This window comes from Sceloporus undulatus, chromosome 3 (genome assembly GCF_019175285.1).
Source record: "Sceloporus undulatus isolate JIND9_A2432 ecotype Alabama chromosome 3, SceUnd_v1.1, whole genome shotgun sequence".
Taxonomy (NCBI): domain Eukaryota; kingdom Metazoa; phylum Chordata; class Lepidosauria; order Squamata; family Phrynosomatidae; genus Sceloporus; species Sceloporus undulatus.
The window spans coordinates 82566485-82583333 of NC_056524.1; the positions used below are offsets into that span (position 1 = coordinate 82566485).

At 37.7% G+C, this 16849-nt stretch overlaps 1 long non-coding RNA gene across 4 annotated transcripts; it reads right to left on the reverse strand.

Annotated features, from left to right (window-relative positions):
- Positions 1-1646: 1646 nt before the first annotated feature.
- LOC121926857 lies at positions 1647-13567 on the reverse strand. 4 transcript variants are annotated; one of them, XR_006103097.1, is made up of 5 exons: positions 13451-13492; positions 5448-5515; positions 3854-3930; positions 3435-3523; positions 1647-3170 (listed from the first exon to the last, which is right to left on the reverse strand). It is a non-coding gene; the product is annotated as an uncharacterized LOC121926857 (long non-coding RNA). The 4 variants fall into 4 exon arrangements; XR_006103095.1 differs by lacking the exon at positions 3854-3930 and having other exon boundaries at positions 13451-13524; XR_006103096.1 differs by lacking the exon at positions 13451-13492 and having other exon boundaries at positions 5448-5572.
- Positions 13568-16849: the final 3282 nt, after the last annotated feature.

Here is a 16849-nt window from a genome sequence, read left to right on the forward strand (position 1 = left end):
CTGAACTGATCCCACAATAGATAACATTGTCTACATTTCATTCTAGACAAGTACAACGGCAGTAAGGAATCCCTTCATCTTGACAAAAATCTCACTTGTATGTAACCTAAAGAACAGTTACGTATTAGTTAGATTTTTGCCAATGTGAAGATATTCCATACTGTCATTGTACTTGTCTAGGATGAAGTGCACACGATGTTGATCTACCATGGAATCAGTTTTGTTTTGATTAGCTCAGTGCATGTTATTGTCAATGAAACTGCATAACTTAGTCTCCAAGTCCAAGGTTATCTATCAGAAGTCAGTAATAAGCTGTCCATTGGCATCTAAGGAAGATCAATATTGCTGCTTTTTCTAAAGAATAGTTACTGTTAATACCCATGCATCATATGTTCTCATGATTTCATTTATTTATAAGGTATGTCACAGATTATATTCTTTAGGGCAAGCTGAGTTTCATTTTTTTTCTTTAAAAACAGTCAATTTGTTTGAGAGGTGTAAAAGGAGAAATTATTGTGCATATAGAAATGCAAGAGTCAGACTATTGATCTGTCTAGCTCACTTCTATGAGCTGCAGATTTGCAAAGTTTTACACAAGATTCTTTCTTAGACCTACATAAAGATTCCTGGTAATACCAGGAAGATTCCTGGTATTACCATATATATTCCCCAAAAGCAAGCCTTGTTTTTGCCATTTTATATAAGGGAAACCATTTTACTATGCCATTGTATTTAATGGAACTTGAGTATCCACAGATTTTGGTAGCTGTGGAGAGTCCTGGAACCAAACCCCAATGGATACCAAAAGCCCACTGTCCTAAAGCATTTTCTGGTACTCAATTCACTATAAAGAATATCTGTTCTCTCCTCTAAGCATAGTTACATTTAATATCACCTTTATGTGCTTCTTCCTCCTTAACCCAAACTTCATATCCCATGTATGAATTATACAATAATGGAAGGCTATAGCATGCTTGTGCTGAACAGAAGTTATAGCAGATATATGGTGTTATAGTTTTCAACAACCAAGCACCCACACAAACAAACAAAAATATCAGGACAGTAGGACAGTGGGGAGGGGAGAGAGAATATTATCTTCTACCAATCAATCTTCAACTAATTAACTTCTATCACTAATCAAATTCTTCCTTTTACTTACCACATTTCCTGTTGGCATCCTACTTTGCTGCTGCCAAAAGACAACTTACAGACATACACTACCACACTTCTATCAGGGTGATCTTTCAAATTCCACTTAGGAAAGGAAATTATTAAAAAGCATCCACCTCAATATTTATAGAGCAATTGTTAGGATCATTTGATATTTTTGGCTCAGCCATAAAGTAGGCATGCTAGCAGAACATACCTCATCCTCTTTCTCCTTTTTTGTACTTTTTGAATAACAATCTGATTTGAGCTGTTGTCAGTTTATAGCTAACTCAGAACTTGTTTGACTAGTATAGGACAATAATATATGTTTTATAATAACTGAATAAATTTATTTATCTCTTTATTTGTTTGGAACAGTATCACATTCATAACTACATAAATATAATTATGTATGACCCAAGGAATCAGTCCCAGAACCCACCTCTAATTTGAGGGAGCTGGTCTCTGTGACAGAGGTCTATGGTCAAGTGGGCCATTTTAGAATGATGTGGCTAGCTCCCTCCCTCCCCATGCCATGGTAAGATGATCTTCCTCCAACCCACAAGCCACAGCATAAGACGCAGAAGCTTCCAATTGTCACACTTTGGCTCAAGAGTGGAAGGAGGCTAGTTGTGTTATTCTGACTGCACCACCGACCTCTACCTAACAAAGGGGCTAGCCTCACAAAGGATGGAGAGAAACTGGATCCCAAAGGCAGTAGATTTTTGTGCTGCTAAGGGATTTAAAGTTGATTTCCTGGAATCCCCAATATCTTGACAGAATGCAAGCCTATGGCTAACATTGGCCAAAAACAGATGGTCTTAAAGGAGTGGCTATGCACTGACCCTTTGCTTGCTAGAGCAGGGCATTTTTCCAGCCCCAAAAGAAGAAACAAAATGTGGCTCTTTTTTGGGAGGGGAGTCTCCCTTGCCACCGTGGCTCTTCCATGTTTCTTCAGCACAATGTGTGTAAATGCTGTGCTGCAGAAATGTCATGACACTGCCCACCATCTGGTCAAGTGGGTGGCATGATGCCACTTTGGGAGGAAAATCAGGGTGGGAACTAGGTGATCACCATATCCCCATTCCACACCATGCCAGTGTTTCTTGCTGGTCTGTACAGCCCCATTATCATATTTTTTTTCTCCTATATGATTTTTAACTTTTTGACCTAATAAACAACCCAGTGGGGTTTCAAAAGCTTGAAACATATCTATTGTGCATTTTGACTGGCACAATAAAGGTATGACTGTTTTGTGGATTTTGAATTGTTATTGTACTTTGCCATAAGGCTAACACAGCTACCTCTGGGTATGTCCACTGACCTCTGTCACACAAAGCAAATCCTTTGAGTTTAAGGTGGGTTCTAAGGGTATTTGCAATCTGACAAGAGTGTCACAATTGTAAATATATAGTATAGATAGGTAAGGAACAGTTACAAATCTGTAACTTTAGGTAACAAATCCATAACTGCAATGCAGGGTGCCAACCATTATTTTATGCCACTGTTAAGCAAACAAAGGCTTCTGGAGTGGTTTACATAGTTATTTATTTATTTAGAAAAGTAAAGACTTGCCTTCAGGCCTATACTGGAATAAAAGTACAATATACAGTCCTACATATTCAACACCATCACTTATGTCTGATGTGTTGCACCAGAGAGCAGTATCAGGCATAAGTGATGGCTTTGAATATTTTATTCAGGATATGTGATTCTGCAATATATTTTAATATTCTAATGTTCTGAAACTGGGAGGTTTCTTCTGTGCCAATCTGCTCTTCTGGTGAGACTCAGGTGCCTCCTGGTCCCAGTCCCAGGATACATGCAGCTGCAGCCTCCTTCCTTTCCTCCATTTTTTCCTGCTTACTTCCCATCCTTTCCTGGACTCTTTGCTTCCTCCTCCTCTTCCTCATTCAATCCTATGGTCTGCTTCTAGGCTTGTCTTCAAAGGAGAGATGGCAGGGGAAAGGGTGTGCAGAGTGAGCCGCCAGGGATCCAAAAGGCGCCTCTTGAATCCTGAACTGGGGAAAAGATGGAGGATGAATACAATAAATAAGTAAATCCAATCAAGAGGGACTGACAGTGGGCTCCTCGGGAAGGCTGTGGAAGCACTAGACCCCCTCCCATTCCATCTGCAGTAACATTTTTAAAATCACTGCTCCATATAATTTTGTGTGTGTGTGTGTGTGTGTGTGTGCTTGCATGTGTGTGTGTGTGTGTGTGTGTGTGTGTGTACAACACACACACACACACACAGAAGCAGGATATAAATTTAATAAACAAACCTGATCCAGAGGGACTGAGAGTTGGCTCCTCAAGCAGGCATTGAAAGACCCCTTCCTCAGTTCGGTAGTAACATTGTTTTTAATCATTTCTGATGATTAAGAGAGAAAGAGAGAGAGAGAGAGAGATTATATTGGGAGAAAGGCAGGGTGTAAACCCAAAATATCTGTGTCTGTCTATCTCTCAATCTATCTAGTATTTTGCAAGAAAGGTGGGGTATAAATCCAATAAATAAATAAAGACAATCCAGAGAAACTGACAGTCAATTCTCAAGCAGGCATTGAGAGTCCCCCTCCCCAATTCTGTAGAAAAACTTTTTAATCATTGCTGCAATTATGCTATATATATGCCACACACACACACACACACGTTATATTGGGGGGGGGGAGGCAGGATATAAATTCTAAATAAATAAACAAACCCAATCCACTGGGCTCCTCAAGCAGGCCTTAAAAGATTCCCTCTTCAGTTTTCTCCTAACATTTTTTAAAATCCTTGCTGCAATAATACACACACACACACACACACACACACACAGAGAGAGAGAGAGAGAGAGAGCGTATGTAGTTATGTAATTTTAAACACAATATTTTAAAAGAATTTTGTGTACATTGAACTATCAGAAAGCAATGGTGTCACTATCTCAGCCATCCATTTAAAAAAGCTTTGGATTCTGGAATATTTCAGAATTCTGGATAACCCAAAGTCACTCAGTGGGTTTCCATGACCAAGTGGGATTCGAACCCTGGTCTCCAGCATCATAGTTCAATATAAGGCGTTGGTTATTACCTATAAAGCCCTAAATGGCTTGGGTCCAGGATTCCTAAAGGACCGCCTCTCCCCGTACAATCCGCCTCGCACCCTCAGAACATCTGGGCAGCAACTGCTGAAGGTGCCTGGGGCTAGGTTAGCTTCTACTTCTAGAAGGGCCTTTTCCACAGCTGCCCCAGCCCTTTGGAACACGCTGCCCACAGAGCTCCGCTCATCCACCACCCTGGCCCAATTTAGGAAGGAACTCAAAACCTTCCTATTCAAGCAGGCATTCCCCGATTAAATATCCTGTGGGCCTCCCTCCTCTTCCGTGGCCATGAGGATGGGCTAACGGGGCCTTTGTTATTGTTTTTAGACTGTGTTTTATTGTTGTTTTATGCTTTTAACTTGTATCTGTTGCACTTGTTACATGTTGTAAGCCGCCCTGATCTTTTTGGAAGGGCGGGATATAAATAAAGATTTTATTATTATTATTATTATTATTATTATTATAGTCCAACATTCAAATCATGCTGGCTCATGAACATAAACCTAAGACCTATTAAAATAGTCCAGCATAAAATTAAAAATATCTAATTTTAAAATGCATACATTTCAACTTTCCAAGAAGAATGTCAAAATCTCCTCCATTTTGAGCATGAGTGAAAAGCATGAATTTATATTAATTTTTTTTGGCTTTTGGTTGGTCATGTCCTCCATTTTTCTTGAATGTCCAACATTTTGTCCTGATTTTGTGGAAGAGAATTATGGCAACCTTAAGAAGACCATAATAGTATATATTTACCCTAGAAAGTCTTGTTATCTTCAATAGAATTATTATGGAATGAATGAGTCCTAGACTGCAGTCATACTTCAATAAAATTTCAAGTTGTTGAAATGCAAGAAAAGGTCATTGTAAAACAATAATAGAAGGGGTGAAAGAATAATAATATATTCATATATCAAACTGGTGATTTATTAATAAGCTTTTTTAGATGCAACTTTAAAAAAATAGCAGTGCTATTATATATACTGTATGTCTGTTCAACATGAAGCCGTACTGAATTTCATGGTGGGTTTTTCATTTCTAGGTAAGCTGCTGTAAAATTACAGCTTCACTCCATTACAGCAGAATATCAGATGAATATTTTAAAGTTTTGCAGTAGACTAGCATTTCGGAAGTATTTTTCATTTCACATTTAGTGAAACATTTAGGACCATTGTTAGGAAAAAGATAGAAATGAAATCTCTTCCATGTTGCTGACCTTATAGCTTTTATAAGCACAATCAATGTTGTTTCTTTCTGTCCTTTCTCTATTTGACCTTTTCTTATCTGTAGAACAAGGATATATTCTTAGAACAGCTTTAACTGTAGCAAACTGAAGTGAAGATACCTGCAACTTATAAAAGAATAGTGTTAATTTTTAATTGTTGTTTCAACCAGGGACGTAGCCAGGATTTTGGGAAGGGGGAGGGGTCCAGACTAAGTGCCACCATTATAATGGGGTTTGGGTATGGCGGAGCGGCACCATGCACCATGCATTGTACCTAATGGAAGGGGGGATCTGGGCCCCATGCCCCCCCCCAGCTACGTCCCTGTTTCAACCATCATGTTTCGTGTGTCTGGAAAAGCCAAAATCTCTATTCTTGAGACCACTGTAATCTTCTGACAGTGACCTGTATGCGCTGGAAGTATAAAATTACTTTCAAATGACAACTCCCAGAATCCCTGAGTGACCATGGTTGTAGTTGTATGGATTAGAATTCAGGGAACTATAGTTCAAAAGTAACTTATCTATGCTCTGGTTTAACTGCTAATTAATGTTCAGATTCTGTACTAAAAGTATATTCAATAAACAGTTGGTTTCTGCATAGGTAGTATGGACCCATCAAACAGGGCATTTCAGAGCAATTGTTGAGATATATTAGCAGTGACCTAATCAGCACATAAAGAGCACCTGCTGATATAGTAGTAATACAATGAAGTGTACATAGTAAAAATAAATAATAATAGCTTTTACCTAGGACAAAAGTGGAGAATTGGCTTTGAGTGCCAGGCTGGACTCCTAGAGCAACAACTACCCATTGACCAAAGGACACAGGACTCTTCTTGTGTCTCTTCATGTCCCAATTAATACCCTGTTTAACTAATTCTTATTATTTTAGTGTTCTTTTAATACTTTACTATCTGTGTAACCATTTGATTTTTAATTAAAAAAATCTCCCTTTAAACTCCCTTTACAAGCCCACTAGAGTGTATAGATCATCTGGAGAGGCCCACTTCAATGTCCCACCATGCTCTCGGGCTTGTTTGATGGAAACAAGTGAGAGGGCCTTCTCAGTGGCTGCTCCCAAGCTTTGGAACTCCTTCCCTAATGAGGCCAGGATCTCTGCTATGCTTTTGGTGGCAGATAGACATTCTTATGCTGTCAGGCTTTTCAATCTGATAAGGGCTGAGATTTAAATGCTGTGCTTTTGAAATTTTAATATTTGTGTTTTTAACATGTTGCATTTTACTTCATAACTGCTTTAACTTTTAAAAATTGTTTAATTGTTTTTTCAAATTTTATATTTATACATTTTAATGTACTGTTTTTTAACCTTTTTGTTTTTTAATTTGCTGTTAGCCGTTTTAAGTCCCCATGCTGAAAAAAAGGTGGGATGTAATAATAATAATAATAATAATAATAATAATAATAATAATTGTTGTAATTAGCTGCCCTCAAGTTGACCTCAACTCATGGCATACATATTTTCTGCATATAAGTTTAACAAGTAGGTTGATAATATGCAGACTTGCCTTTGTTTCTCCTTATTCTGTTATAACAGTGACCTCTTGTACTCAGTACAGATTTCTCATCAGGACCATCAAATGTAGTGGCACTCCCATGTCTTTAAGAACGTTCGATAGCTTTTCATAAAATATGCAGTCAGTGGCTTTGCTATAGTCTCTAAAGCACATACAAGGAGCACTGATAGTGCAGTGGCTAAATGCTGGTACTGCAGCTACTCACTCACAGCCACACGGTTGTGAGTTCAATTCCAGTCAGGGGCTCCAGAGTCAGCTCAGCCTGGCATCCTTCCGAGGTCGCTTCAATTCAGTACCCAGCTTGTTGGGGGCAAATAGTTTTTTGGGCGATGAGGCCATGTTCTAAAAGAGTTTATTCCTAATATTTCACCAGCAGTTGTGGCTGGCATCTTCAGAGATTGCTGGCATGGAAGTGAGTGGGGTATATATTCATACTGAGAGGAAGTGATTTGCATGTTAATCTTTGTATTGTTCTGTTGCTGAATGGCAAGTCCTACAGGGTGTTCATTTACTTAATGATCCATTGTCTGCTGGGAACCCCCAGTATATTGAATGCAATGCTTTCAGAATAAAGTCTAGATATAAAAGGAAATACTATTGAGCTTGCATATCTTAAAAGCAGGGGTAGGCAAAGTATCTGCCATCATGGTATAGTAAACTTGCTCTTGATTTTACTGTTGGTCCTCCCACAATGGCTCTGGAAGATATGTCAGTGTTGAACCACAGAAAAGACAGGACCCAGCAGGCCTCTCATTCAACTTGGAGCAGCTGCAGGGACAGCATACATAAAATCAAGAGTAAATTCACTAACACCCATAGTGCAGGATCCACTGGCTGTCCCTGATTGAAATAAAAGACCAGTTCATATGAGGTAATGTCCCTAATATAGTGTGACACATAATAGAAGAAAGGTGATGGCTCCAAAAGAAAGTTTAGAGAGAAAAGAACCTTGGCAAGAAAAAGACAACAATTATAGTTTCCATCAAAATTTCTGCTAAAGAAAAAGAAGGCATGTCCATGAATGATTTGTTACTGAGGCAAGCATTGTATATCCTTGAATGCAGCAATGGCCAAAGACCCACACAATTTTTGAGGATCACCTCATTTCCAGATGAGTAGTCAAGTCAAAACATGATATAAACTTGTGACAGATATATAAACTATTTGTAGAAACACTTCAGTTGAAACCCAGGAAGCTTGATCTGTCACTCCTTCAAAAAAAAAAAAATCTATACTTTCCTATGAACTAAACATCAGTGCGTCACCATGGATTTACAGCAATCATTTATCAGCAGATGGGAAACAAATTTTTCCTACTGAAGCCAATAGATTTCATTTAGTTCAAGTCTCCTTTCTTATCACAGTTTTGATCCTGTTTTCAGTGGCTGGATGAGACAAAGCACTATCAAAATTATTATTCCTTTGCTTCTCAAGTTTGACTCACTAATGACTTCAAGTGGATTGAGTAGCTCCAGTCTTATATTCTAGCTATTGACTATTATCCTACTGTCAAGATTTGAATTTGGTCAGCTTTGATTATGGAGGTGGAGACACTTGTTTCAAAAATGAGTTGGAAAATTCATTAAGAGGGAATATAACAATAGCAATAGCAAGTCTATTTCTATATTGCTTATCAGTGTGCTTAAGCACTCCCTAAGCCATTTACAATGTATAAGCTAATTGTCCCCAACAAGCTAGATATTCATTTTAGCAACCTATGGAAGGATGCAAGGCTGAGTGGACCTTGGAGCCCTGCCTGCAATCCCACACACAACCTTGTGGCTGTGAATGGCTGCAGTACCAGCATTTAAACTCTGTGCCACTAGGGAAAAGTGCAAATTTCAATATGCTGCTCCTTTTTACTCTTTAGATCTATTTTTCAGTTAAACTCATAAGCATCCAGTGACAGCTTGTGGTTCCCATATCATGATTTGATAAATGTGCTTTAAAAGGAGCTACCCAAGGCCCACAATCTGTTTTGAAACATAGCGGTTATGATCTGACATTGCAAGCATTTATTTGGTGGATGAATTGTAGTAGTTAACTTTCAGGTGCAGAGGCTTGCACCTTAATCCTCTTGCTGGAAGCAAGAGTTAGGGTTCACCAATGTGAAAGGATAACAATGGTCATTAGAATAAAAGTGTAATCACCTTTGCCTCATCTCTATCACGTTAGACAATATGATGGCAAAAAAGCTTGCTTGCCTGTTCTGGGGATTTATCTGAAAATTGCCCCCCCCCCCGCCCCCCAGCTATTGCTTACAAAATTATTAGGCCATTGTTTGCACTCAAACAGATGAAGGAAAGATGGATACTACTGCTTGACTTACACCATCAACAAGTCACTCTCCCTAGAAAAGCTGGCAGGATTTGGGTAAGGACAGAATTGCTTCCTGCCCAGATGGATGCAAGAAACATATAGATGTACATCATGACAATGCTGGCTTAAGACAGAGCTTGTGAGGTTATAAAAGCCAACTTTGCCCTCCTGAGTCAGTTATGATCAAATTTCTCAGTGCCTGTCTGCACACAGGTTTGCTACAGTATCGGGCATGATCATTGGGAAAGGAGTAGGAAGCATATCATCTTTAGACCAAAGAAAGGATAAGTTTGGCATATTTTCATGACAACATTTACAGCACCTATTATTCCACCCAGTTAAGTAGTGTAACAAATTGTGGCTGGTCCTACCTCAACCATATCATCACCATGAGCAATGACAACAACATTATCACCACCATCATTTTAATCTTCACCTTCACTATCATCATTTAAATTCAACCAAATACAGATTAAAAAAATAATAACAATAAAATAAAGAGATTATCATTACATTGTAAACACCTTATGATATTTTTAAAAGGTTGTAATAGTAAATTCCTGATAACCCACTGAAATAATTTTTTTTAAAAAATCACCTTTTTATTCTATTTGGGGCTTATTCATGTCTAGTGTCCTGAGACTAAGGATGATGGATTAGTGTAGTTTTATTCAATGTCAATTTAATATTTGTCTAGTCACAATTCCATTCTCTCCCATTCCTGTGCAACATACAAATAATGCACAATAGTTGCATTATTTTGAACATGTGTTGTTTTGAACAAGGTTAACGTAAGTCAAATTGACTTTGTCTTACGTTAACCTTGTGAATAAGAGATCTCTAAGACACTCTGACATTAACACCCATGCTTAGTTTTTGCAAACGCAGAGTTGTGGCTTCTTTGATTGATCTCCTACTGCCTTCCACTTTGTCAAGCATTATTGTCTTTTCCATGAGTCACATCATCTCATGATATGTCCCTAATACAACGGCCTCAGTTTATGGCTTCACATCAAGTGAGAGTTCAGACTTGATCTGCACTATGATCCATTGATTTTTAGTAGCCCATTGTATCTGTAGCTCTGTCCTCTGGTATCACATTTCAAATGAGTTGAGTTTCTTCCTGCCATCTTTCCTTACTGTCCAGCTTTCACAACCATATGTACTTTTCACAAAATATGCATTTCTCTCTCTGCCTACTAAAACCTCTCTTTTTGTGTTCTAAAAATGAATTTCTGTATGTTGTTTATTGTAGAAATACATTTCTGTCTGGTATTTATCCTAAAAATACATTTTGTATGCTGTTTAATTTAATATGGATTTTGAAGGAAAAGGAGTAGCCAAAACTGTATCACAAAGTGCAACTGAAAGCAGCTAGGTAACTGCATTTTGATCCACATATAGCCTTAGAAGTGTAAATCAGTTTAAATAAAATCATAGACTTTGTAAAACCATTGAGTATTCCTATTTCTGATACTCTCTCATACTCTTCAGACATCTCACATCAACATAATGACACCCCAGCAGGTAGCCTATGACCCCTGCCAGTCCCTGGAGTCCAAACTAGGCATAAGTCCATGTTTTTAGGTATTTCCATGTGGGGAGACTATTTTAATAAGGGAGAATATTTCATCATGTTTCTCTGAACATGTTTCTCTGTTTCTCATCCAAGTCTTAGAGACTAATCACAGTGGAGAAACAGTGGATTTAAAAGAGGCAAATGAAAGTAAAATTGTGTGTCTGCTGCAATTTAGTGTAGTACTATTAACACAAGAAATGCAGCTGAGAATTAAAAAGGATAGGTGAGGATTTCATTCAGAGTACAGAAAATATTATTTTTAAATACATTTTATTTCTATTTTAAAATGCATGAAATCATACATTCTATGTTAAGGGTTCAATTCTTTCATATCTAGAAAAGATTTTAAGAATCAGAGTACAGAAAGTATTAATTTTTCCACACAGAAATATTATTTCATAATGTTAAGTTTGTTCAGAACAAGTCCCAAATTGTGAATAGGCTTAAGAAACTGATTTTTGAAGTCTTTCTCACAGTGGGAAGAAAATGGCTAAAATTTCTTCTTGCCTTCTTTGAGAAGAAAAGGAGTAATTAATTGCCTCTATAGCCCACATGTCTTGGGTCCAAACTAGTTGAAAAAGCTTCTCTTTATATGAGCCTGCCCATGGTCTAACATCTGTGGAGGAGGGCTTTCTCTAAGTCCCACTATCATCCCAGACATGTTTGGTGAGACAGGAAGAGGGCCTTCTTGGTGGCAGCTCCCAAGTTATGGAACTCCTTCCCTGGGAGCTCCAGTTGAACCTGTCCCTGCTGTTTTTCCATCAGCAGGTAAAGACCTTTTTATTTAAGGAGGTATTTGGTATTTAGTATGTTGTGGCAGATAAAGCTTTTAATGGAGGATATAGTATTTTTATTTTAATGTGTATTAAATATATTTTATGTTGTTTTAAACTTGTTCTTTTAAATTAAAGTTTAATTTAATTGTATTTTAATGTTTGTATTAAGAACTTTTAAATTATATTGTGTTTTTAGAATGTTTTTCACCACCTTGAATCTCATGATGGGAGAAAGGAGGGTTATTAATTAATTAATTAATATAACACATGAACTTATGTATTTCCTAGCTGTCCCACTATCACACTAAAAATACTTGACTCCATAACTTACTGACCCATCCAGCTCATAATACAAGGTGGTGTGGCAGCACAGTTAGATGGGGGAGGGGGGTCATCATACTGAGGTTAAACTGAAGATCCTCTGACCTCATTACACACTGTTTAAAAAACTTCACCAAATACCTTTTTAAATACAAAATGCCTCTCTACTCTCTCTAGGGAGAACAGGGACAAATTGTCCTGGCAACCAATGTATTGTTTTATTCATAGGAGAGACATTTTTTCTAAAATTAGAAATGACCAGAAGTCACCTCTAGTTTTAACAAAAGTCTCTGGGACAAAAATCCCTTCTGACAATCATTTATATTCCCCTACCTACAACATCATTCCTGCCTGCTTCCCAGCTTAATTTATATCTACCATGTTGACATCCTTTCCCAACCTTAGCTAATTAGAAGACTATTAGAAGATTTTGTTAAGTTTCTGATTCACATTGTAACTTAAGTTTTATCCAGTCTACTCTTTCTCTCTTCTGGACTGCCCTTTTAGTCCCCCCTGCAAGAGGAGCCTCTGAATGGAAATCTATCATTTTACAACCAAAAATAAAACATAAAATGCTTTATTCAGTCCTTTGTATCCTTTCATTCAAACTTTTCTGCTTCCACATCTAGTCATGTTTCCTCTAGTACCATAGTGTTGATTTACAGGTCTGTCTGAAAAACCTGGAAACTTACTACTTATAAAAGTGGATTTGGCTATTAATTTTGTTGTATTTTCATAAGATATAAAAATGTGAGAGGTCTGCTGCATCAGAGCAAAGGGTCTGTCTAATCCAGCATTTTGACCTCACAATTTCTAATTGCCTTATTGTTTTTGTGTGCCTTCATATCACTTTCAATTTATGGGGACCTTAAGGTGAACTCATTAAGAAGTTTGTTAACAGAGATTTTGTCATTGTCAAAGAATGAGAGAATGTGATGTGTCAGGTTCACTCAATGGGATTTCATAACCAAATGGAGATTCAAACTGTAGTCTCCTCAAGCCTCTATCCCAATATACCATCTTCAATATGTAAAGCAATCATTGTGACTTTATGCTGTTGACAATCCTATCCATGATAAAATCATAGAATCACAGACATAGAAGAGACTACAAGGGCCATCCAGTCCAACTCCCTGCCATGCAGGAACTCACAATCAAAGTACCCTAACTTTTATAACAATTATAATTATAATTATTAACATTTATTTATAGAGCACTGTAAAGTTTGCACAGTGCTTTATATAGTAAGGGTCAAATAAAATAATAAAAGAAAGGATAAAAATCTGCCAAGTGGCATAAAACAACAAAATTGCATGACTAAAATATCGCTAAAATAATACTAATTAGCATACAATAAAGACAAAGCAAGCAGCAGATTAACAACCAGTAGTTTGTAATGCCTCCCTAAACAAGAATGTATTCAATTCAGCCTTCAAATTATCCAAGGAAGTAATAGTTCTTAACTGTGTGGGGAGAAGATTCCTGACATGAGGAGCAGCACAGGAGAAGGGACGGATTCAAGCAGGCTAGGAGGAGACCCTTGGCTGGGTCAGGAGACCGGTGTCATAAGATCTCAATGCGTGTAGAGCTCGGTAAGGAGAGATGAGTGTTGACAAATAAGAAGGAGCCAATCCATGAAAGGCTTTAAAGGTCAGGTGAAGAATTATATATCGGCTTCTGAAAGGAATATGCAGCCAATGGAGGGATAACAACAAGGGGGTAACATGATCAAAGCAGACAGGTGGCCATTCAGCCACTGTTTAAAAACCTCTAAAGGAGGAGACTCCACCACACTCCAAGGCAATTTGATCTACTGTTGTACATCTCTTACCATCAGGAAGACTTTCCTAATATTCAGGTAGAATTTCTTTCCCTGTAACTACAATCCATTGCTCTGTGTCCTCATCTCTGGTACAGGAAACAAGGTTGATCCATCCTCAATATGACATCCCTTCAAATATTTAAACATGGCTGTCATGACACCCCTTAACCTTATCTTTTCCAGGCTAAACATACCCAGCTCTCCAAGCTGGTCCTCATAGAGCAGGGGTAGGCAATCTGCGGCCCGCGGACCAGATGCGGCCCGGCAAGGCCTTGGGACCGGCCCCAGCCCGGTCCTGCCACCGATTGCCGCTGGGGCCTTTGGCCTCTCACGCGCAGGGGCAAGGGGGGCAATTGTCTATAGACGCCTCAGAAACATGCATTTTATATTAACATTTTTTAAAAAATCAGCAATTTTTTTTGCGTGTCCTCCACTTTTTTTAAAAAAAGTGTCTACCATTTGAAAATGTTGTCTTACATTTGTCCCGGTTTATTTATTTATTTAAATTTTTAAAAAATTATTTCATTATTTATTTTTTGGCTTTGGCCCCCCAGTTGTCTGAGGGACAGCAACCCGGCCCCCGGCTCAAAAAGATTGCCTATCCCTGTCATAGAGCATGGTTTCCACACCTTTCACCATTTTCATCACCCTCCTTTGGACCTTTCACCAAGTCTTAATTTTTCAGAAGAAAGTTGACATAATAGTGTTTAACAGAAAGAGCAACGAAGAGTTTGTATCACATAAAAGATAAACTTGTTGTATTTGACAACTGCTTTCATAGACTAGATACATTGGATGCATGATGAAGCTACAGTCCACAAAAGTATGCTGCATAAAATTTGTTTGTCTTTAAGGTGCCTGAGAGCTCTTTGATGTTTCTAAATTTTCAGAGCAAAATAAAAAGGAAGGCTGGAGTGGGAGAAAGAAGGAATCTAGCAGCATTTTCCAGTATAATAATTTTGTTGTATACCTGGTTGTGAGGATATATGTGTCAATACATGTGGTGTTGTGCCAAGAAATCCTACCTTTTCATAGCTCTATTAATGGATTGTAATTTGTGAAAATATTCCAATTCAGCTGTTTCTTTTTCAGGTCTTCTTTCATGTTTTGTTTTCATGAACCACCCACCTCTCCTAAATCATATAATTTCTTCATGTTAAAGGTGTTGCTAGATCTTCTAAGTGAGTAGAATTCTTCTAAGAACCTCAGGAAATTTATGGTTCTTCAGAAGTTGTTGGACAAACTTTCATCAGCCCCAGACAACATAATCTAAATTGAAAGATGATGTCATGTGTCCAACTCACCTGGAGGGCTACAAGTTGCCAAACTATGCCTAGAAAAACACAGCAACTTCAAAAAAGCATGTCAGCCTTTTAAGAGTAAAGTGCCACCCTTGTGAGAGGTAGATCTTCCAGAAGGATAGTAGAAGAGCATTTCTGTTTCTCAGTGGAGACTTTGTTTCTCCTCATCGCTATACTAATTCTTACACAGATTGTATGAGAAAACAGAAGTGACACAAAGCAATAAAATGGTTATAAAACCATGACAACTGTTTTGAGATAGTGCTGGCTTAAGTTTCCAAAGTAGTAAAAACAAACAACTAGCAAGTCTTAAAGATGATGGCCCATTTCCATTTTTCTCCCCCTCTCTTCCTCTTCTACTGGTCAAGTCAAGATTCTATGGGTGTTGTCCATGGTCCTGAACATGATCTGTTTGGGGTACAAACCAGTCAGCTGTCTTACTTAGGGCCCTCTCACCTCTCACTGGAGATTATCACACAGGTGTTAGGAAATGCAAGCAGTGCTATGGCCCTGTCATGTTTGCGTAATTGCAGAAAGATTTTCACACAATGCAGTGCACATACCTTACTTGTTACATCAAGGAACCGTTGTGCTAGTGCAACTTCACATTAACGACAAAAAAGTGTTAATGGCTTGCCAATAGCGCTTCATTAGTGATATTGTGAATGTGTGAAATAATAATAATAATAATTATTATTATTATTATTATTTATTTATTTATTTAGCGCTATTAAGAATCCATCATTAAACCTTCTGAAAATAAATTGAATCCCCCAGTCTCCCAGTGTGCTGTTTGGGAGAATCACTTCCTGTGTCACACTTGTAAGTCACAGGAGAGTTTCTTAGCAGCAAGAGATGGCTCATTTTTCTCTCTCCAATCACAACTCCTTCTATCAATGTGTGGAATATAAAAGCGCTATTTTACTGCTCATGAATGGTTAATGCCCCGTTATTGTGACATGTGTGAAAGTAAGTGGTTCAATATCGCCATTGCATCGTTCTTGCTATATAACATTAGAATAGCACTATTAAAGTGTAAAACCCTCATGTGATAATCACTGAGATCATGGAATGCCTAGTGAAGAACGGGGAAATATTTTAACATTGAGAGAAGTTTTAAAAAATTATCTAGGTTAGCAAAATTTCTCAAGGGAAAGGTGGGAACACACATCTCTAATAAGTGTATCTAACGTTTTGTAAGACTAATGCTGAAGGGAAGAAATGAGGAGCATAAACAAACATTTTGCTTCTGGGAAATTGTGATTAACATCCATTCCACAACTTAGGGCAGTGCATGGAGTTAATAAGTGTGGATTCTGAACTCACAGTCAAAGTTAAATAATTCCCTCAAATAAATATATATTTAAATGAGCTAATCTATTTTTTTCTTTTTAATTTTAATTAGAGTATTAGGATTTCCAATTTACATTATTACTAGACACTGAGTGCATATGAAAATATTTAGAAACTACTTGACATAGTCAAGAATGGAACTATTTCTCTATCTCTAGAGTCACAAAACCAATTACACAGAGAGAAATATTGGGGGTGGGGAATCCCATGCTAGTAAGATTAAAAACAAAATCTTTTTCAGAAGAGCAATGAAAAGGAGAATAATTTACTTATGGAGGAAATAGGCTCCTCTGGTAAATCAGGGAAAGATGCCTAGTGAGAATATAAATAAGAAAAATCATATACTGCCAGATGTATCTGAAGCCCTGTTTTGTCTTCACAGATAAT